The 22,895-nt window shown below is 43.0% G+C and overlaps 1 protein-coding gene across 2 annotated transcripts in view; it reads right to left on the bottom strand.

Moving 5' to 3' along the window:
* Positions 1 to 22,895, bottom strand: part of LOC310760537 (galactosylgalactosylxylosylprotein 3-beta-glucuronosyltransferase 1-like) — a 72,500-nt gene that overhangs the window by 31,381 nt on the left and 18,224 nt on the right. Inside the window, exon 2 of one of the 2 annotated variants that reach the window (XM_083609258.1) lies at positions 10,215 to 10,314. The exons of the other annotated variant lie outside the window; for it this stretch is intronic. The gene's annotated coding sequence lies outside the window, so the exon portion shown is untranslated. The remainder of the gene's footprint in view (positions 1 to 10,214; positions 10,315 to 22,895) is intronic. 2 annotated transcript variants of the gene reach the window in all.

Here is a 22,895-nt window from a genome sequence, read left to right as displayed (position 1 = left end):
CTGGAGGTTCTGCTGAATATGATTAGAAGGGACCGGTTGGTTAAAGGTATACAGGTCGGAGCCAAACAGTACAAACTGAGAGCATTTGCAGATGACTTAGTATTGACGTTACAGGAGCCAGAATCTAGTACTAAAACTAAGGTTTTAGAGAAAAATTTAACACCGATTGAAAGAGAGAGGTTTCAGAATGAGATAGGCTTGACTGTGGTTAAGAAAGTGAAATACCTGGGGATTAATATGACAGCCAAAAATGGGAACTTATTTAAAGATAATTATGAAAAATGTTGGACGGAAGTGAAAAAAGACTTAGAAATTTGGTCGAACTTGAAGCTTTCACTGTTGGGTCGTATTGCTGTGATAAAAATGAATGTATTGCCTAGAATGCTGTTTTTGTTTCAAACATTGCAAATTGTGGACAAGATGGACTGTTTCAAGAAGTGGCAGAGAGATATTTCTAGGTTTGTCTGGCAGGGCAAGAAGCCCAGAATAAAATTTAAGATATTTACTGATGCAAAGGAAAGGGGTGGATTTGCCCTGCCAGACTTTAAACTTTACTATGAATCAGCAGCCTTTTGCTGGTTGAAAGAATGGCTGCTTCTGGAAAACACAGACATTTTGGACTTAGAAGGTTTTAACAATGTATTTGGATGGCATGCATATCTGTGGTATGACAAGGTCAAAGCGCATAAAGTATTTAAAAACCATATCGTCAGGAAAGCATTGTTTAATGTTTGGATAAGATATAAGGACTTATTGGAAAATAAAACCCCAAGGTGGCTGTCACCAATGGAAGCAAAAGCCCAGAAAAAGCTCAATATGGAGGCCAAATGGCCGAAATATTGGGAAATTTTGGAACAAGAGGGAGATAAACTGAAACTGCAGAGTTTTGAGAAACTAAAAAACAAAGTGCGAGATTGGCTTCATTATTATCAGATAATGGAGGCATATAATTTGGACAAGAAAATTGGCTTCCAGGTGGAAAAATCAAAATTAGAAACAGAACTGTTAGAACCCAAAACTAAGATTTTGTCAAAGATGTATAACTTGCTGTTGAAATGGAATACTCAGGATGAAACGGTGAAATCTGCTATGATTAAATGGGCACAAGATGTTGGACATAACATCATGTTTGCTGACTGGGAACAGTTATGGACCACAGGTATGAAGTTTACGGCATGCAATGCCTTAAGAGAGAATATTATGAAGATGATATACAGGTGGTACATGACCCCAGTCAAGCTTGCAAAAATCTATCATTTGCCCGATAATAAATGTTGGAAATGTGAAGAACTGAAGGTACATTCTTTCACCTTTGGTGGACATGCCCAAGGATTAAGGCTTTCTGGTTGTTTTTTTTAATATTTATTGGGATTTTACAAAAAACAGAGATTTACAAAATGAAAAAACCACAAAGAAAGGTAAAAAATGAAAAAAGAAAACAAAGAATAATACAAAAATTCATAGAAAAACAAACAAGAAAAAAAATACAAAAAACAAATAGTTAGGAAAAAATTAAAAAAAACAAATCCTTTTTTTGATATCTTTAAGTTCATATGCTTGTTTCCTTGACCTCCTCACACCTCCCCCTTTTGTATTCCCATTTACATAATCAATTCAGCAAATTCTTACCCTTTTTCATTTATCTTAACTCTATATCATAGCATATTATAACTCAATATTTTCATCCATTTATCAGTTCATTTTTTACATATTCTTGTTAACTTTTGTTGCTAATTACCACTTATTGCCATCCAAACATAAATTTAACATTCATTAATTTTACAATATTTCTGAAGATATACTTTAAATTTCTTCCAGTCTTCCTCCACCGCCTCTTCTCCCAGGTCTCGGATTCTGCCAGTCATTTCCGCCAATTCCATATAGTCCATCATCTTCATCTACCACTCTTCCAGGGTGGGTAGCTCTTGTGTCTTCCAGTACTTTGCGATGAGTATTCTTGCTGCTGTTGTTGCGTACATAAAGAAAGTTCTATCCTTCTTTGGCACCAATTGGCCGACTATGCCCAAGAGAAAGGCCTCTGGCTTCTTCAGGAAGGTATATTTAAATACTTTTTTCATTTCATTATATATCATCTCCCAGAAAGCCTTAATCTTTGGGCACGTCCACCAAAGGTGAAAGAATGTACCTTCATTTTCTTTACATTTCCAACATTTATTATCGGGCAAATGATATATTTTTGCAAGCTTGACTGGTGTCATGTACCACCTGTATATCATTTTCATAATATTCTCTCTTAGGGCATTACATGACGTAAATTTCATACCTGTGGTCCACAACTGTTCCCAGTCAGCAAACATAATGTTATGTCCAACATCTTGTGCCCATTTAATCATTGCAGATTTAACTGTTTCATCCTGCGTGTTCCATTTTAGCAGCAGGTTATACATTCTTGAAAGTGTTTTAGTTTTGGGTTCTAACAATTCAGTTTCCAGTTTTGATTTTTCCACCTGGAAGCCAATTTTTTTATCCAAATTATAGGCCTCTCTTATTTGATAATAATGAAGCCAATCTCGCACCTTATCTTTTAATTTCTCAAAACTCTGCAATTTCAATTTGTCTCCTTCTTGTTCCAATATTTCCCAATATTTCGGCCATTTGGCCTCCATATTGGACTTTTTCAGAGCCTTTGCTTCCATTGGTGACAACCACCTTGGGGTTTTATTCTCCAATAAGTCTTTGTATCTTATCCAAACATTAAACAATGCTTTCCTGACAATATGGTTTTTGAATGCTTTATGTGCTTTAACCTTGTCGTACCACAAATATGCATGCCACCCAAAAACATTGTTAAAACCTTCTAAGTCCAAAATGTTTGTGTTCTCAAGAAGCAGCCATTCTTTCAGCCAGCAAAATGCGGCCGATTCATAATAAAGTTTAAGGTCTGGCAGGGCAAATCCACCTCTTTCTTTTGCGTCGGTTAGTATTTTAAATTTTAGTCTGAGCTTCTTGCCCTGCCAGACAAATCTAGAAATGTCTCTCTGCCACTTCTTGAAACAGTCCATCTTGTCCAAAATTTGCAAAGATTGAAACAAGAATAACATTTTTGGCAATACATTCATCTTTATAGCTGCAATTCGGCCCAACAATGAAAGCTTCAAATTTGACCATATTTCTAAGTCTTTTTTCACTTCTGTCCAACATTTCTCATAATTATCTTTAAATAAGTTTAAATTCTTAGCAGTCATGTTGACCCCCAAATATTTAACTTTCTTCACTAATGTTAAACCTGTCTCCTTCTGAAACCTCTCTTTCTCAATCGGTGTTAAATTTTTCTCAAGGACTTTGGTTTTTGACTTGTTCAACTTAAATCCTGCCACCTGACCAAATTCTTGAATCAATTCTAATACTCTTTACGTACTAGATTCTGGCTCCTGTAACGTTAAAACTAGGTCATCTGCAAAAGCCTTCAGTTTGTATTGTTTAGCTCCGACCTGAATACCTTTAATCAGACGGTCCCTTCTAATCATATTTAATAAAACCTCCAGGACTGAAATAAAAAGCAATGGGGAAATTGGGCAACCTTGTCGTGTACCTTTCTCTATCTTAAATTCCTCTGTCACCACGTTGTTAACAATTAGTTTAGCCTTTTGTTCTGAGTAAATTGCACTTATACCATTTTCAAACCCTTGGCCCACCCCCATCCCCTGAAGATTTTTCTTCATAAAACTCCAAGAAATGTTGTCAAAGGCTTTCTCCGCATCTATAAAAATTAAAACTGCTTTGGTATTTATGTTCACTTGCAGCTTCTCCAAAATGTTAATTATATTCCTCGTATTGTCAGACAAGTGTCTACCTGGGAGAAAGCCAGCTTGGTCCTTATGAATCTCTTCCACTAATACTTTTTTTAACCTATTAGCCAAAATATCAGCAAATATTTTGTAATCCACATTGAGCAGGGATATGGGGCGGTAGTTCTTAAGTTGCGTCTTTTCAGACTCAGTTTTCGGTATAAGTGTAATATAGGCTTCCTGCCACGACTCCGGTGCCTTTTCCCCCTCTAAGATCTCATTGCAAACCTCCTTTACTGGCCGAATTAACCAATCTTTCAAAGATCTATAGTATTTGGAGGTTAAACCGTCTGGCCCTGGAGATTTACCCAACTGCATATTCTGAATGGCACCTTCCACCTCCTGTTCTGTAATTTTATAGCTCAACATTGTCTTATTTTCTTGAGAGATTTTTTGTAGTCCATTTTTTCTCAAAAATTGGTCTAAATCAGTCTCTTTCTGTGGCCCTTGTGTGTATAGTTGTTTAAAATATCTCTGGAAACACTTTCTAATTTCCAATGGATTCTGTATGTTCTTTCCATCTACATCCAGATTTGTGATGGTATTTAATTTCTGTCTTTTCTTCATCTGCCAAGCTAGCAGTTTCCCACATTTGTTAGCCGATTCAAATGTCTTTTGTCTCATCTGCTTAATTTTCCATTCCACTTCCTGGTTTATCATTTTCATATATTGTACTTGACATAACTTAATTTCTCTCAGAATCTCTTGCGATTTTGGTTTCGCTCTTAGTTTCTTCTCTCCTTCTTTTATTTTTTCCAAAATTTTGTCTTTTTTCTCATTTTGAGTTCTCTTCTTTATTGCATTCTGTTGAATCAGAAACCCTCTCATAACCGCTTTGCTTGCGTCCCAGATTGTCCTTTTTTCAACCGTAGTATTCAAATTTATCTCAAAATAGTCTCTCAATGTTTTTTGGGCCTTCTTAATCACCTCCTGATCTCTAAACAAGGTGTCATTCATCCTCCATCTGAAGGAACCGATTGGCGTTAATTTCATCTCCATCTTCACTGCATTATGGTCGGAGCAAGTTTTTGGGCAAATTTCCACTTTTCGAGTCTTAGGTGCCAGTCCTCTAGTTATCCATATTAGGTCAATTCTTGTCCAGGTCATATTGGCTTCAGAAAAGAATGTTCCCTCTCTTCCAAGGGGGTTCTTGGTTCTCCAAATGTCAATCAAGTCCATATTGTCAGTCAATTCAAAAAAGGTTTTTGGTAATCTGCCATCTTTAGTTACCACCTGTCTCTGCGACTTATCCATGTTTGTAGATACCACTCCATTCATATCTCCCATCATAATGATGTTGTAGTCCATATAGTCCAACAATGTCTTGTGCAATTTCTTAAAGAATTCAGACTTCCCCTCATTTGGTGCATACACTCCTACGATCAAATATTTTTCTCCTTGTGATTGAATCTCAATTGCAACAAATCTTCCTTGTTCATCTTTAAAAACAAATTTCCGGAGGCGGCGCCAACGGCTATGGCGGTCTCCTTCTGAGTAGGAGGGAGAAGCCCTGCAGAAAGTGGGTCTGTCCGCTACGGCGAAGCGGAGACCCGGCTGGAAATCGCAGGCAGAAGGAGCCTGCGAGCGTGGGACTCGGCAGGCACCATTAGCGCCCCCCGATTTATCGAGGGAGCCCCGTAAGGGGTTCCGGAGCGCAACGGGAGCGGCGCGGTGCTATGAGTCGACTGCTTCTTCTGTGGGGTGAAGCTGCGTAGCTGTTGCCGGAGAGCGCTGACCTTTTTCCTGTGAAAATTTGGCTGCTAAACGACTACCCGTGAGTAGGTGAACTTAAAAGATTGGACTTGAAAGAAAAAAAAAGCGTCAATTTGGCACTGAAGCAGAAAGGTGTAAACAGGAAGTCCGCCTTTCCGTTTTGTAATAGATCAAAGCAAAGACGTTTTATGCTAGTACTTTGAAAGCGGAGCTGCTAAAGTTTTAAATCCAAGCATTAAAGTTAAAGATCTCCCCCCCCCCAGACTAGGAGAGGGGGGGGAAGCAAGGAAAGTGACTGTATTTCTTCTGGGAAAATTAAATAAAAAAAAATTATTATTTTTTTGAATCCCTGGGAACGGACTGCCAGGCTTATGAGAACTGTTACATTGGAACTCGCGCTACCTATGGACATTGTAATCTTTGAGGTTTAACCCTGCAAGGAGATACATTTTGAGAGTCTTCTTTGGACTGCAAATTGTTACATGTTTTTATTGAAGGGGACATGGAAAGTTAGAAAAGACTTTGTTACTGTGAATTCTATGGCTGATACAGTGTCCCCCTAGAGGACTATTGAAGTGTGCATCCAGCTGGGGGAATTTTCCATTGCTGACATTAGGGAATTTCCACAGTAAGACCTGACTGTGGGACTGACCTTGACTGAAGATAAAAGGGGATGACTGATCAAAGAGCAACAAGATCCAAGGGCAGAGCGCAACAGTCTAGTACAGTCTCCCAGCAACGTAGAGCATCCGTGCCCGGCCTCCCTGTGACTCAGGAGGAAGATTCGGGGCAAACTGAGACAAAAGGAATGGCCTCAGAAGGGGAATTTACATCTGTACTGAATAAAATTTTTGAGAAATTGGAAGGCCTAAGCAAACAGGTCTCAGACCAATCAACCAAAATTGAAGGGAACACAGCCATCATTAATTCAAACACAAAAGTTATTGAAAAATTGTTGGACGAATCTGCGTCTACTAGAAAAATAGCCGAGGAAGCAAAATAAAAAGTTGTGGCTGTGGAGGAAGAAATTAAACCTATGCGCAAACAGATTGGGGATCATCAGGCTTTATTGTTTATGATCGAATTGAAGGAGAAACAGACAAACCTGAGGATCAGAGCTGTGCCGGAACTTGAAAAGGACAATCTGAGTGACTATCTTACACAGGAATTTGTGAAATTTTGGAATTTGGAGCTGGAAAAAGATTTTAAGATAGTGAGCACTTTCAGACTTGGAAGAGGGGGGAGGAAAAACAGGGTGAGAGACTGTTTGGTGACCCTCCGTACGAAAGAAGAGAGGGATAAAATATTGAGTGCACACTTTCAGAAGACCTTAGAGATCAACGATTCCAGAGTCGAGATTTTTAAGGATATACCGAAACATCTTTTGGACTTGAGGACCAACTACGGAGACTTGGTGGCCGTACTGAGAAGGAATTGCATTGCCTTTAGATGGGAATTCCCCCAGGGACTATCTTTTACCTTTAAAGGGAAAAAGTTCAAAATTAGATCAGTGGAAGACAAGGAAAAATTTCTGAGAGACTACGAAGAAGACCTACAAAAAGAAGCGACAGAAGAGCTAAGAGCCTTGAGACCAGGAGTCTTAGACACAGCACTACCACCTTTGGGACCTGACAAATCGAAAAAAAAGATACCACCGCAAGAACTAGACGAGCTTCTGGGAGCAGTTGGGGGAAAATAGAATAAACACATCATGTCTCTGCAACTATTAAGCTGGAATATTCATGGTTTTAACTCCCCAGAGAAGAGGAGGAAAGTATTTCACCTATTGAAAAAGGAACAATTGGACTTAATTTGCTTACAGGAAACCCATGTGATAAGGCTCCATAGGAAAGTCCTGATTAATAAAAGATTGGGACAAGAATTTATTTCATCGGACAAAGTTAAAAAGAGAGGAGTTGTTATTTATGCCAAAGAGAGCCTATCAAGGATTAAGGCTTTCTGGGAAATGATCTATAATGAAATGAAAAAGGTATTTAAATATACCTTCCTGAAGAAACCAGAGGCCTTTCTTCTCGGCATTGTCGGCCAATTGGTGCCAAAGAAGGACAGAACTTTTTTTATGTACGCTACAACAGCAGCAAGAATACTCATTGCAAAGTATTGGAAGACACAAGATCTACCCACTTTGGAAGAATGGCAGACGAAGGTGATGGACTATATGGGATTGGCAGAAATGACTGGCAGAATCCGAGACCAGGGAGAAGAGTCGGTGGAAGAAGATTGGAAGAAATTCAAAGACTATCTACAGAAATATTGTAAAATTAATGAATGTTAGAATGATGTTGGATAGAAATTAAGTGGTTTCCAGCTGTAATGCTTTAAGAGAATATGAAAAAAGGGTAATAAATAGGTAAAAATCTAATGGTAAGGATTTGCTGAACCAACAATTTGAAGTGGAATACAAAAAAGGGAGGTATGAGGAGGTCCGGGAAACAAGCTAAAGGAAAATAAGCAATGGAAAATCTGTGTGTTTTTAACTATTTTTATTTTGTATTTTTGTTATTTTTTTCATTTTTATTGTAATACTTTAAAAAATCTTAATAAATATCTTATAAAAAAGAAAGAAAGCAAGTATTGGTTTCAAGTCAAAGAAGTAAAATGAATATAATTTTGTATGTGAAGAAGAAGAAGAAGAAGAAGAGGAGGAGGAGGAGGAGGGAGGAAGAGGAGGAGGAGGAGGAGGAGACTCTTGGAATTAGCAGCCATTCAAAGATTGTTGACAATGTGAACAAGCATGCTTTAGATCTGTCATTCTACACATTTCTGCCCATATCTTTATAAGCAAAATCTGTCCATGGGAAGCAGGTTTGCATATCCATCTACGCGGAGCCCCAAGGAAAAGCACAGAGCACAACCTTCCATTTCACATGCTACACTTGGCAGGTTCGTTTTGAACAGTTAAGTATGATACTCAAATTATGGAGCAATTAATTTTAACCAGCTGCAAAGGTAAAGGGTGTGACAGCCTGTATACATGCCAGACAAGGGATTATCTCTCCATAAAGAAATCTGGCCACGTGACACAATTGGCCACATATATTTGCTAGTTTGTCCCTCAAAGCCGGTTTCTATAAAAACTTTATTAGATAAGACATGATGTTATATACCGTATTTTTCGCCCTATAGGACGCACCGTCCCATAAGGCACACCTAGTTTTTTTTGGGGGGGGGGGGAAATAAAGGAAAAAAAAATTATTTCCCCCCCAGCCCCCAGAACAGGCAACTCTCCGCAAGCCGTGGGAGCTCAGCGCGCCCGGCCTTGGCATGCAGGCAACTCTCCGCAAGCCGTGGGAGCCTGGCGCGGGCTCCCACGACTTGCAGAGATCTGCGCGAAGCCTGGAGAGCGAGAGGGGTCGGTGCGCACTGACCCCTCTTGCTCTCCAGGCTTCAGCAAAAGCCTGCATTCGCCCCATAGGACGCACACACATTTCCCCTTCATTTTTGGAGGGGAAAAAGTGCGTCCTATGGGGCGAAAAATACGGTAAATATGTGGTTCTTTTAATTGTCTTTTTTTCTTTTTTTGTCACCTTTAAACCTTTTTTCGACCTTTTTGAGGTGACGAATTCTTTTTCTTCTTCTTTTTTGTGCTTAATTTTGTTATACTTACCTTTACTGTACGATTGTATTTTAAACTAATAAAGATTTATATTTAAAAAAAAACACAAAACAAGCAAACAAAAACAAAGCCAGTTTCTGTAATCGTTGGCTCCGGTGAGTAGGCCTTGGCAGCTGGGTTGCTGTCCAACTGCTAGCTATTTCCATTCTAGCTGCGTATATGAAATTGGCCCATACAGGGGGAGATGACTGGGATGGACGCTCTGATGGTGGCGATGAGAAGGAAAGGGGCTTTAAACCTCCAACTGCTGCTTATCTGGATTAGCCCCTTGCGCATAGTATTTATACTGGAAAGAAACATCCCCTTAACAGCAATGGAAGACATCCTAATGCAAAAAACACATATGGATGGCCCAGTCTTTGCTGTGGCAGGCAAAGTTCCCAAACTGGATCATTCATATATGGACGTATACGTGAGCCTCTCTCTTTCTTCCCCAGGGTGAATGGAGCCAAAATCACCTCTCACCAGTGTAACTACAACGCTTAGGTCAAATTCACCTCATACTTTTAAAGCATGTGGCTTTCCCCCAAATAATCCTGAGAACTACACCCTAAAGAGCTACAATTCCCAGCACCCTTAACAAACTACAGTTCCCAGGATTCTTTGGGGGGAGCTATGCGATCTTAGGGAGGGGAAAAAACACCTTTCTATCTGGCTCTGATCACACTATGAAAGCAAGAAACAACCCTCCCTTCTCTGCATTAAACCTTCCCTGAAAGGATCACACACAAGCACATGCTTAAGTACACACCCCTCTGATTAAAGTTCAAACTTAACACACAGCTGTATGTTTTATATCAAACAAACATCTCGCTTTGCTCTCAGAGGGCAGTGAATCTGGGTCAGGCTGTAAATGCTTTATCACATATTTGTAACCAGGTGTGTGATGATGCCAAGAAAGAAATAGGAACATTAATTTCAAGAGTGGGATTAAGGCCCTTTTCTCTATGCACCAGGCATGTGGTTGGTGTGCAGATCTGTGTGGAGTCTGGAAGGGAATGTGAAGTTTTTTGGTTGGTGAGATTCACACAAATATCTGGTGCCCCTTACGTTACCTTTAATGCAAACTGATAGGCAGGAACTGCAGTCCAGGAATACATTGGAGGCCAGCTTTTCTAATCTTCCTACATCCCTCTAACGAAAACCAAACCAAACCTAGGAGAAGAAAAAGAGGAAGGAAGTTTAATAAAAGTTTTGCCATGCTCATGAAAACCAATTATTTATTTGTGCCACAGAGTATTTAATTGCAGAAAGATAAAACATGTTTTCTTTCCTTAAAAATGGTGCAATCTGTGTCTTTCAAAGGGAGAGTTTAAATCTATGACCCTTAATGATGACTGGAAGATCTGCACTCAAGTGTATTAGGCTGGTTGAGACAGTAGGTGAGGTTGGAGGTGGACTTTCTGCTATGTGCTCATTCCAGTGGTGGAAATGGCATTGGGCAGGATCTCAAACATAGGAGGGACCCCCATATGAGGTCTGTGTTGGTTGGCAAGGAAAAAGCAGTTATATGAAAAGGAAAGTTCCTGGATGTCAAGATCGATGCATGGGGCAAGTACTCTTTGGGGAGAGAACACCAGCAGAGATTTAAAATCACAAAATATGCAGCAAAGTAAAGCGTGGAAATACAGGCTGTTAGACCTTTACAATATGCCCTTGTGAGTTCCTTCCAAAGTTCCCCTCTTCCCCCAGCATAGAAAAAGACCACACATTTGGTAAGTTAAAAATGGCTTACTTAATAGCTCAGATTCATGTGCTTTTCCATATAGAAGTCAGAAAAGCTGCACAGGCAGTAAAACTCGTCTTAGTTACTGTGGTGAAAGAACCTGAATTATTGGTATAGGAACACAAGCATGGCTTGTGAAAGCCATGTGGTCTGAGCTGCAGCAACCATCTCAGATCTCCTCACGCGTTGAGCTTCTCTGGTAGACCGAAGGAACAAAGACTTGATTGCACAGTCCCTCCCAATGAGCTAAGTCTGGCAGGACAGCTTACTTTATGGTCTTAACCCCTTCATGCATAAGATTTAAGCATGTTGGTTATATGAGTCTAGTTATTCCACAGTCTGGAGGTGACACACCAACCTAAGTGCATTTTCCCTGCCACTTTCCTAATCGCAAAAGACATTTTTAAAAAATAATTGGACTGGTAGCGCTTGGGCAACAGAATGCTTTAATCCACTTTCACTGTGAAAACCTAAACTTCCCACTATCCACCTCACAAAGCTATGACAGTCTGGAGGCACCCTCTAGCATCCAGAGACTCAAACCAGGTTTGGACGTATCCTTAGTGAGCTGCCTAGGTCTGTCGATACTCAGGCCTCAGAGCCATGGAAAACCAGTCCCTTGTGATTGGCAGCCTCTGTATAGGCCAGGCCTGTACTGGGCAGAACAAGAACAAGAACAAGAACAAGAACAAGAACAAGAACAAGAACAAGAACAAGAACAAGAACAACAACAGGATATTGGGCTTCTGTCCAGGCCTGATCAACATATCAGTGGCCTTTGCCCACTGCACATCAGATTCAGCCCTAGTTTAGCACAGACCCTGCTCAAGTCAAGTTCTAGCGCCAGACAGCAAGGCTCTTCCTGGGCCTGGTTTCAAGTCCAGCCATGCATGGCCCAGCCTTGACATTCAGATATGCACCACATGAGTATTTTTGCTTTAAAAAAAACATAACAGGGCAGGCAAATAACCTGCCCATCTGGCCTTAACAACAACACTGGAAAACTTGGAGAAGTGACTCTTTTTCCCCTTTCTTTTTCTTTTAAACTAAACAGGACACTGTGCTGGTGAGTACAGATGTGTCTGCCTTAAAATTTGTCACCAGTTGGTGAAACAAAGTCAGTATTGCAAGTCCCAAGCCCGGATGCACGAGCTGCAGTCAGCTGCATTTCACAGGCAAGCGTGCATTTGTGGGCCTGTGCCAGAAAGGATCTAATCAGATCTGCGCAAATGAATCCCGCACTCATTCGGTGCCTTGTAAACATGCACAGAAATTTGCCGCAGCTCGATGTGCCGGTTGCTTCCTGCTCTGCGGCTTCTTCCCCCCGGCAGCCCATAAACACCCTGAGAAAGTCCATGCAGATTTCATGAGTTGTTGGTGCTGGAAGATGCAGGCAGAAGGCAGAGCGGGGAGCCTTTCCTCCATTATTGATGAGGCTGACCTCTCTTCAGACAAGGGATGCATAATTCATGCCAGCTCGGGTGTCTGTGGTGCTCGGCAGCTCTTCTTTCTGCTCCCTGAAATCAGGAGGAACGTCCTGTTGCCCATTGCCACCCTCCTCCCTCCACATCCCACTTAGAAGGGAAGGGCCATAGCTCAGGGGCAGATCATGTGCCCAGCATGTAGAAGGTCCCAGTTTCAAACCCTGGCATCTCCATCCCTGTCTGATATCCCAGAGAACAGTTGCCACCCAGTGTAGACCATACTGAGCTAGATTGTCAGGGGACTGCCATCGGAACAGGGAAGGGAGGGAGAGGGATGGTTGGGATACAGGGAACCTTCGAAAATCTTGCCAAGCAGTTCCTCTTCCTGCAGTGGGGAAAGCCACACCTCTGGTGGGGAAGAGAGGAAGGGACCAGAGGATGCTGCTGGGAGCCCCAGCACCGCACCTCTGAGGGTGGGGAAAGCCTCACCTCCAGGGTTAAGGAGGGGAAAGGGCTAGAGGATGCTGGTGGGAGCCTCAGCACCGCTCCTTGCAAAGCCGGCCAGGAGGGAAGCACGCCTCTTCTGTCGCCCACCTTGCGCAGAGGTGTAAAATGCAAAGAAGGAATGAAAAGGCTGGGGGTGACTAAGCTCTTATGTTGGGGGAGGACACAGAAACGACCACTCCCAGATTCTGCTAGCGATTGAGGCAGACATGAACTTGTGGTTCTGCACTGTAAATAGTTTTGCACCATAATAAAACCTGTAAAAGACAGGTCGGAATCCTGACTGGTTACTCGCGAGCAACCACCATTGCCATCTGACATAGATGGACTAACGGTCTCAGCATAAGGCAGTTTCCTACTATCTCAGAACAAGCAAATGTTGTGATATGGGGTCAAGAACAGAATTTGCTATAGATCTGTATCTTTTCACCCCCTGCCTGCTTCAAAACACCAAGGGTTAATTTTTTTCTATTTAAAGTATTTTCCTTGTGCAACGAAAGATGCCGTCATTACCGAGCAAGAGTTGTGTGCATTCCAGATATCTCTTTGGCCGAGTAATGCTTGCTATCAGGATATTGTGTTTTCCCCAGCAGCTACACAGTGGTGTTTTTATTACTGGGGGGAAAGCAGTTGTCTCTACTCCTCTGCTGTTAACGTCAGTTGCAATGGCGAGGGCTGTGTGAGATACAACTGTGCAGATGTCATATGTACCTGCTGGAGAGTGCCTGTGAGGAGCACAACAGTTGTGTGATTCTCCAACCACCCACCTGTATCTTGAAGTGGTAACGTCACAAAAATGTGTCACATTTTCTGTGCCCCCCCGAAAGAGGTAGGTCAGCCCATAAATACACAACTTAGGGGTATGTGTGTGTACAAGTCCTGGAAAATCCATACACAGGATATATATTCATTATCTACTTTGTCATGTTTATATCCCGCTTTTCCTCCAAGGAGCTCAAGGTGGTGAATGTGATCCTCTCCATCATTTAACCCTGACAACACTCCTGTGAGGTAGGCTAGGGTGAGAGGCAGTGACTGGCCCAAGGTCACCCAGTGAGCTTTGCGGCTGAGTGGAGATTTGAACCCTGGTCTTCCAGGACATAGTCTGCAAAGGATAAAGTAAAGGTAAAGGGACCCCTGACCATTATTAGGTCTAGTCGTGGCTGACTCTGGGGTTGCGGTTCTCATGTCGCTTTATTGGCCGAGGGAGCCAGCGTACAGTTTCCGGGTCATGTGGCCAGCATGACTAAGCCACTTCTGGCGAAGCAGAGCAGCGCACAGAAACACCGTTTACCTTCCCACCAGAGCAGTACCTATTTATCTACTTGCACTTTGACGTGCTTTCGAACTGCTAGGTTGGCAGGAGCAGGGACTGAGCAAGGCGAGCTCACCCCGTCGCAGGGATTTGAACCGCCGACCTTCTGATCAGCAAGTCCTAGGCTCTGTGGTTTAACCCACAGTGCCACCCACGTCCCTTTCTGCAAGGGATACACTGGCTATAAAATGAGGTTCCAAAGCTGGTGTTTGGTCTATGATTATTTGAGCCTTGGTGGCTCATGCCCCCACATGCCACAGGCGGCTTTTACGAAACAGCTATCCAGCCTGATCACATTCTTATTCAGGTAACTCTGAAAATTGTGGCATGGAAGGTTGCATTGTCATAGGAAAATGGTAAAGTGCCAATAGACCATCAGATCCAAGGGAATGGAGTCAGTGGATCCCAAACCTTTCCCACAATGGACCACTGGAAAATACTTGGGGGTCTTGGAGGACCACTTAAATGATTTTTTTCTGCAGCTTGTAATGTGCTGGGCTACATTCCATGTGGTTTTTAATTGTATTTTTTATCGCCACTTTCATTTCTTAAATTGTATTTTACTGTTTCACAATTTGAATTCCACAGAACTCAAATTGTATCCCAATAAAAATAAATACAAATGGTAACAGAAGCAATAAAAATACAATTGAAATCCATACGGATGTTTTAATGCGGACCCTCCTTTCTTTCAGACCACCTGAACGAAAACTTGCAGTTCACAGTTTGGTAACTCCTGCAGTAGTTGATAGCTGGCTTCTTCCAGTATTCCCTGATCACACCCCTCTATCTACCTAGAATCAGAGTTGGAAGGAGCCCGAGGGTCATCTAGTCCAACCCCCTGCAATGAAGGACTCTCAGCTAAAGCATCCAGGACAGATGGCCGTCCAACCTCTGCTTAAAAGCCTCCAAGGAAGGAGAGTTCACAACCTCCCAAGGTAGACTGTTCCACTGTTGAACATCTCTTACTCTCAGAAAGTTCTTCCTGGTGTTAGTTAGAATCTCCCTTTCCAAATGTTTAGACAGAATCTCCTTTCTTGTAACTTGAAGCCACTGGTTTGAGTTCTACCCTCCAGAGCAGGAGAATACAAGTTTGCTCCATCTTACAACATCTGGCAGCCCTTGAGATATTTTAAGATGGCTATTGTATCTCCCCTCAGTTCCCTCTCTTCCACCTCTAAACATACCCAGCTCCCTCAATCATTCCTCATAAGGCTTGATTTCCAGACCCTTGATCATCTCGGTCGCCCTCCTCTGTACACATTCCAGCTTGTCAACCTCCCTTCCTAAATTGTGGTGGTCCAGCTCTTCTGTGGAGGATGAACTGGTGCTTAGATTCCCAAAACATGGAATGCTTTGTACAAATTTGAACCTTTTTAATACTTGATTAGACTGGGGACACCAAATGGTAACACAGCAATCAACACTTAGCATCCATTCTGAAAAAAGCAACGGAGCACAACCAATTTCTTTTCTTAAAAAAATCCCACAGTACATATTCCTGCCAGCGCACTGCAGTGAGGAGAGCTATGTATGCAAAGACGTTCATCCCCTGTTACGCAAAGGGCAGGTGGGCTAACAAGGGCATTCAAATCAGCTACAGCAGATTTATCAGAGCGGGTTCAACATACTGTTTGAGATTACGGTTTATCCATATCATTCTATGGACTGTGGGAGCAGCTTGTGGCTGATGGAGCAGCTGGTCACCAGGCATAGATCACCCTAAGAAACAGGATAACACTGACTCAAGGAGGTAGCTACTGAGATGGAGTTCTGCTAATCATGGGCTTGGCTTCTCCTTGCTCTTTCATTGTTATGCAGACTTAATGAGATAGTTGTTTAAGCAGATCCTTCCCCCCCCCCCCAAAGAAGCACATCTGTAATGAGCAGGTTTCTCACACTGCTTTCCGCATCAGAGAACGGCTCTGCACAGATTCACCGAACTGGTCCTCTTGTTATCTGTATTGTGTCAGAGCTCAGCTGCACGTTGGGGATGTACTGCTTATAAGGGAAGAAAAAGTTGCAGCATCCAAAGCAAGAGGAGGCAGGAAAGGAGGCAATGGTCACTCTGTTACAACCTGCACGGGGGTGTCGATGGGAGCAGTGGCAGTATAAGGGCACTGGGTGCCAATTCCATTTATTTAGCACATTTTAACCCCACTTTCCCACAGGGCCCCATGGAGATAACATTGAATTTATTTTTTTTAACTGTCAGTACAACACACACAAATACACAAATACACATAGATATAGACTCATAGAATTGTAGAGTTGGAAAGGACCCTAGGTCAACCCCCTGCAATGGGGTTTACGGGACCACCTCTCCTGGTAAACCCCGCAGAGGACCTTAAGGTCCATGAATAACCATAGTTTAGAGGTCCCGGGGGCCTAAGGAAGTCAGACTATCCTCCACCAGGGCCAGGGCCTTTTCAGGATTTAACCTCCTTCCGTCGGGCCTGTAAGACAGAGCTATTCTGCCTGGTCTTTAATTTGAATTCAGCCTGATCTTTTATTTCCCTTTATTTTATTTCAAACTGCTAGGTGGGCAGGAGCTGGGACTGAACAATGGGAGCTCACCCCGTTCCCACTGGAGCGGTACCTATTTATCTACTTGCACTTTGATGTGCTTTCAAACTGCTAGGTTGGCAGGAGCAGGGACCGAGCAATGGGAGCTCACCCCGTCGCGGGGATTCGAACCGCCGACCTTCTGATCGGCAAGCCCTAGGCTCTGTGGTTTAACCCACAGCGCCACCCACGTCCCGTTCCCTATTTAGCTGCCTCCTAATACAGATTGTCTAGGCCAGGGATAGGGAATCTGTGGCCCTCCAGATGCTGTTGGAGGCCAGCTCCCATCAGCTCTAGCCAGTATGGCTAATGGTCAGGGATAATAGAAGCTAGAGTCCCACCACATCTGGAGGGCTAGAGGTTGCCCTTGAGCACTCCCCATAATACCTCTTTATGGTATTACAAAAGTCATATAGGCAGGTGTGTTCCTGGCTAATAAGACCCTGTATCTTAGCCCCAACCCCTGCAGCAAGCTCATTTGCACTTGCCCCTCATTGCAGGTCCACGTTTTTTAGAAACACAGGACTCAACTACACAGCTGTAAATAAAACATTTTAAATCTGTTGTAAAGTACAATATAAAAATGTGACACTATATGCCGGCACTGAGCCATGCCAAATTCAATGTATTTTTCAAAACTTTTTTTTAAAAAAGCATTTTCACAGTGTTTTTTATATGTGTGTAGATTCCACCACAGTTGCACCTCATGGTCCAGGAACTTCCTTCCAGCATTCTTGCATGAGCTATGCTTCATCACCATTAGGACAATCACAGGAAACACTTGGGAAGGTAAACAAAAGGCAGCCCTTCTCACCTAGTCTCAGGTTTATTCTGAACACATCCACTTATTACCTGGTTTGTGCAATTGGCTTTTGGTGGAGAGGCTAAATGAAGCTTTAGGGAGGCGGGAAGGAGAAAACAACAATAGTTTCAATTTACTGGAGCACTGCACTGAAAGATTTCTATCCTGTAGTTTGGGGGTAGTGCCTGAATAGAAGATTTTGTGCACATCTAAGTGTTGGCTATTTGCAGTTTAGTAGCGCTGCAGAGAGCTTACTGGGGAGACCATGCATTAAAAAGGGACTCAAAAATAACTTAAACAAGGTTTTAATTACAAAAACAAAAACTCCATTTACACTAAATACATCAACAAACATGACCCAACCACCAACCCATCCCCCAGGGTAATGAGAGAGCTAGGTGCTGCTCCTTATATACTACACCCAATTGCTGACACAGCTTAATCAATACAACTCAGCAGCACCTGCTATGTTTCACAGCTGTAAAGCTGGGTCTCGTTATTTTGCTCTGGCCCTTGCTCTGGCCCCTTAAAGACATACACATCGGGTGGAACAATGATGAACCTTTACATTTAAAGAAACCATTCAACACTAAGAACTGGAAAGGGACGCGGGTGGCGCTGTGGTCTAAACTACAGAGCCTAGGGTTTGCCAATCAGCAGGTCGGCAGTTGGAATCCCCACGATGGGGTGAACTCCCATTGTTCAGTCCCAGCTCCTGCCCACCTAGCAGTTCGAAAGCACATCAAGTGCCAGTAGATAAATAGGTACCGCTCTGGCGGGAAGGTAAACAGCATTTCTGGTTCGCACACTGTCTGGAGCTGTCTGGAGACAAACACCGGCTCCCTCGGCCTATAGAGCGAGATGAGTGCACAAACCCAGAGTTGTCCACGACTGGACCTAACGGTCAGTGGTACCTTTACCTAAGAACTGGAAGGCCATTTCCCCCCAATCTTTTCAGCAGCTCAAGTACACCAGACTTCAGAAATGGGCTAGCATGGACATGTTGGTCTAAGATCTTTTGGTGCTGTGGTCTTTCAAATCATGTATTTTATATTTGACTTTCACATGTATTTTATATTTGACTTCACATAATAATAATACTAAAGGTAAAAAGGTAAAGGACCCCTGGGTGGTTAACGCCAGTCAAAGGTGACTATGGGATTGTGGCGCTCATCTCGCTTTCAGGCTGAGGGAGCCAGCGTTTGTCCACAGACCATGACAGAAGCCAGAGCACACGGAAACGCCGTTTACCTTCCCGCCAGAGTGGTACCTATTTATCTACTTGCACTTTGACGTGCTTTTGAACTGCTAGGTTGGCAGGAGCTGGGACTGAGCAATGGGAGCTCACCCCATCACGGGGATTCAAACCGCCGACCTTCCAATCGGCAAGCCCAAGAGGCTCAGTGGTTTAGACCACAGCACCACCCACATCCCAATAATAATAATAATAATAATAATAATAATAATAATAATAATAATAATGTATTGGGTATACACTTCCATTCTGGATCTCTTAGCCTGGGTTCCCCCTTTTCTCCCATTCTGTTGGTTACAGTAGCTTATTGATTTCTAACAAGGCACCCCTGTTCCAACCTTCGTTTTCATCTCCTACAGCACTCAGTGGACTCATGATCACCCTTTGTTTTATTTGGTGTTTTTTTTTTTAAAAAAGAATAGCACATGTAATATACTGGGGCCAAAATCTCATGCACATTTAACTGGGAGAAAAGCCTAGTGAACTTATATCAAAGTAAATATGCACAAGTTGTTTGCATAGGACTTGTCATTGATGTACTTTCCCTACCTGTTGCCTGGTTCTTTCGCCTTTCTGCATCCACCAGGTTGTTCCAGCGTTAGATACAGGTCCCTATAAAGTGCTGTCCTAGGCAGCCACCTAGTGGAAAGGCCATCCTGGTCCTGATGCAAATGGCTAATTAGGCTGTATTCAGAAACACCACTGCAAAAAGGCATGTAGCACCAAGCCAACCACAAAACTGGGAAAGCACCACTTGCAAGGGGGAAGAAAGTCCAGATGTTTCAAATGAGATTTATTCTAGCCCTGTCACACGTTGGATCAAATCCTTTCTCAGGGGCACTATAAATATACAAATAGTATACGCCCTAAGAATGGGATCATAAAATGCAGGATATAATGCACTCTCATAGTCCTTCCACTAAATCAAATAAAATTATCAAGTTCCTTTAAATGTTTTCCCCCTCTCATACACACATATATCAAAAACCCAAATGTCTAAAAATCAGACAACTCTCAAACATGAGAACCACCTAAATGGAGCCTAAAACCTGTTTAAAATTACATGCAATGCTGCCTGAACAGCAAATGCAAAAGAATAAACTAAATATTTAAACAGTAATTTTCATCAAATGCAAGGAACACAACAGCAAATCCTGATGCAAGACGCTTCCAAAATGTTGTGTGTGTGTGTGATACCAAGAATCATTGTCTATGTAGCCAAGTGCTACTAATGAACTCAGGGAATATGTGTGAGCACAGCTTTCATATCCTAGGTCTGTTTGTAGGGGACTAACTTTTATTTCACAGTCACACTCTGCTCCAGAGAGGATGCTTGTACATGTTGTTGCTTGGAGCTTAAAAGCCTGATCTCGTGCTGCTGCCGCCAGCCCAACTAACAGAGAATGTTTCTTATGTGCATTCAAGCAAACCCACCCTGCAATCAGTGAAAAGATAATAGCCGAACTGGATGGATGATATGAGCCAGAGTATAAATGCATATCAAAGCCCACAGGAATCTGGCTGGCCACTGTGAGAACAGACTGCTGGACTAGATAGATGGGAGTTCATGACATACAAGTTTCCGTGCATGGCGTATGTAGTTCCTTAAGATGAACTCACCTGCTTAAGAACACACAGGCGACTAAGGCCAGCTGTCGCATGCCTTGTATCTACTACAGCTTACATGCTGGGGCACAGGGGCAAAAAAAAGCAAGCAGCCTCTTGTTAAAAGTTGCTGGACAGAGAGAGGCTGAAAACCTGCATTTTCCATAGCAGCAGGGGAGCACAAAACCACGTACTGCATGATGTTCAAGACATTGGTCGTCTTTAGAGCAGGATTGAGAAACATGGGGCCCTTCAGGCACATGTGGACCCCAATTCCCATCTGCCCCACCTAGCATGGCCAGGGATGATGGGAGGTGCAACACCTGGAGGGTGTCCTCTGCTTCAGAGTATACCATGTTGAATCACGATCCTTCTCCCGGTGTCCCCGGTTTATATGCGGATTGTGCAAACTTTTGTAGTAGATCCAATAACTGTGGGTTGCTTCGGGGTGGGGGGTGGGGAGACCCACAAATAAAGAGGCAAAACATTTAATTAGGATCAAGTAAAATGTCACAGTGCAGCTGGCAGGCTTTTGTGTTCCCCTGATATTCAGACTGGATCAGTGTTCGAAACTCCCATTGTTCTAGGCACATTTTGCAACAGGGAATTTCATTAGCACAAGCAGTTTCTGAGCTCTGGGCGCAGTACTGCACCTAAGATTTCAGATTAAAACTGCAGAGTAAAAGGAAAGAAGGACCTTTTTCTGCCTCCCCACTTCCAGCTACTCTCTGAAGACTGGAGAAGAGACCCTCTGAAGAATATTAGGGGTGTGTGCAAGGTAAGGACGAGACCATGTGAAAAATGCACATAATATTTTAGCTGCCGTTCATTCATTTTCAGTTTATTATTCTTGTTATAAAAAAGCACACCTAGACATTCCATTGTTGCGCCCATAACCTAGGTTTAAAGTGCCATTTAGCTCCTAGCTTTCATATCTCAGTTTTTAACACTGGACTGAATGTTAGGCTAAAAAAAAGTTGGGATGAGAAGGAAAAGACCTTGAAGTCTAAAGTTTGTAACAGTTGCAAGAAGGAGGTGTTAAGTACAATCCCATGCCTACTCGCAGAAGTAAGTCCACTTGTGTCCAGTGGGCATCTGGATACAGAATGGCAGCTTTAATAAGGTTAGAATCAGTGTGTTTCAAACCTGGGTCTCCAGTTGTTTTTGGACTGCAATGTTCATCATTTCTGAACACCGGATGGTGGGACTTGGGAGTCCAACAATATCGAGAGACCCAAGTTTGAAACACACTGAGTTGGATCCTAGTCAGTGCAAAAAACATGGCAGATTGCACTAAGGTTGTACTGGGATCCAAAAACAAGGGCTGTTCCCCATTGAAAAGATAAAAACCGCTGGTTACTTGGCTCTGCCTCCAGGCGTTGTGGGGAGATATTACCTTTTGGCTAGTTGGTCCCCCCCCCCCCGTGAACTTTCTCAGACAGCACAAAGGGTAACTGAGGGCACTGATATTTTATTTTGATGAAAGCAACACTGGCTCTTTCTGGATGACAATACCATAGGAAACAGATGTTTTGATAAAACAAGTTATTTATATCTGTGACTAATCTTAGTTACTCACGTCATGTTAAGAATCACACATGTGCGCCCCAGAAGAATCAGTGATCAGCAAGAACTAGCACATTTCTTTTGGGGTGGGTGGGGTGGAGAGGTATTACTTATAACAAGCCCAGAGCCTTGTTATGAGGCAGCAAGGAAGCCATGCTGCTGACATGTCATGTGTGGAATCGGCACAGCTTCCTCACCTCCAAGTGCCTGTAGTGGTTCCCTGGGGATGCCTTGACATGTAGCAGCAGCAGCAGCTGCCTGCAGCACCAAGTCCTCTGCCTAGTTGCATACCTGTCAACTGTCCCGCTTTGGGCAGGACATCCCGGGATTACAGAAGCCACACCGGCTTCAGATTGGAAGTCCCATTTTTGTTGAGTGTGTGGACCTGAAAGATGCTCATGTTTGGGGGCCATGCTCTCTTGCCGGTTACCTGGATCTCGCAATGGTGCAGCCCTGATGACGGAATCCAGCCGTCACAAATGGTGTACAGCATAGAAAAAGGACACAGTGAGACAGCAGTATTTTCAGGATGGAGCAGCTCCTTCGACTTCTCCCTGTCCGGTAACTTTTATTATCCTTTGTCTCTCTCTCTCAGCCTGCATGGCCGTCTGCCAATGTCTCACGTTACATCATCCGGTCATGGCTTTTACTACACCCATCACCATATAAGGTAATCACTGCCCAGAGGGAACACAACTCCATATAAGGTCAATACATTCTATACATTGTAAGGCACAGACATGCTGGTCACTGAGGTCAGCAGGCACCAGGCAGCATTTACAAGCCTCTGCCATGGCTTTATGGCTCCCACACCCTGAAAGATGCACGTTTTGGGGAGCCATCCTCTCGGATGAATCCTGTGACTCACATGGAAGTGCAGCCCAGAGAGACACACATCCTGATTTTCCTCTGCAGGATGTTGGAGGGTATGTAGTTGGTCAACTCATCAAGGAGAGACCCTGCCTCTCTCACTG

The sequence above is a fragment of the Podarcis filfolensis genome (assembly GCF_964270895.1).
Source record: "Podarcis filfolensis genome assembly, chromosome: 4".
NCBI classification, from domain to species: domain Eukaryota; kingdom Metazoa; phylum Chordata; class Lepidosauria; order Squamata; family Lacertidae; genus Podarcis; species Podarcis filfolensis.
The sequence above is the reverse complement of the archived record's forward strand: the minus strand, read 5'-3'. Positions and strand labels throughout refer to the sequence as shown.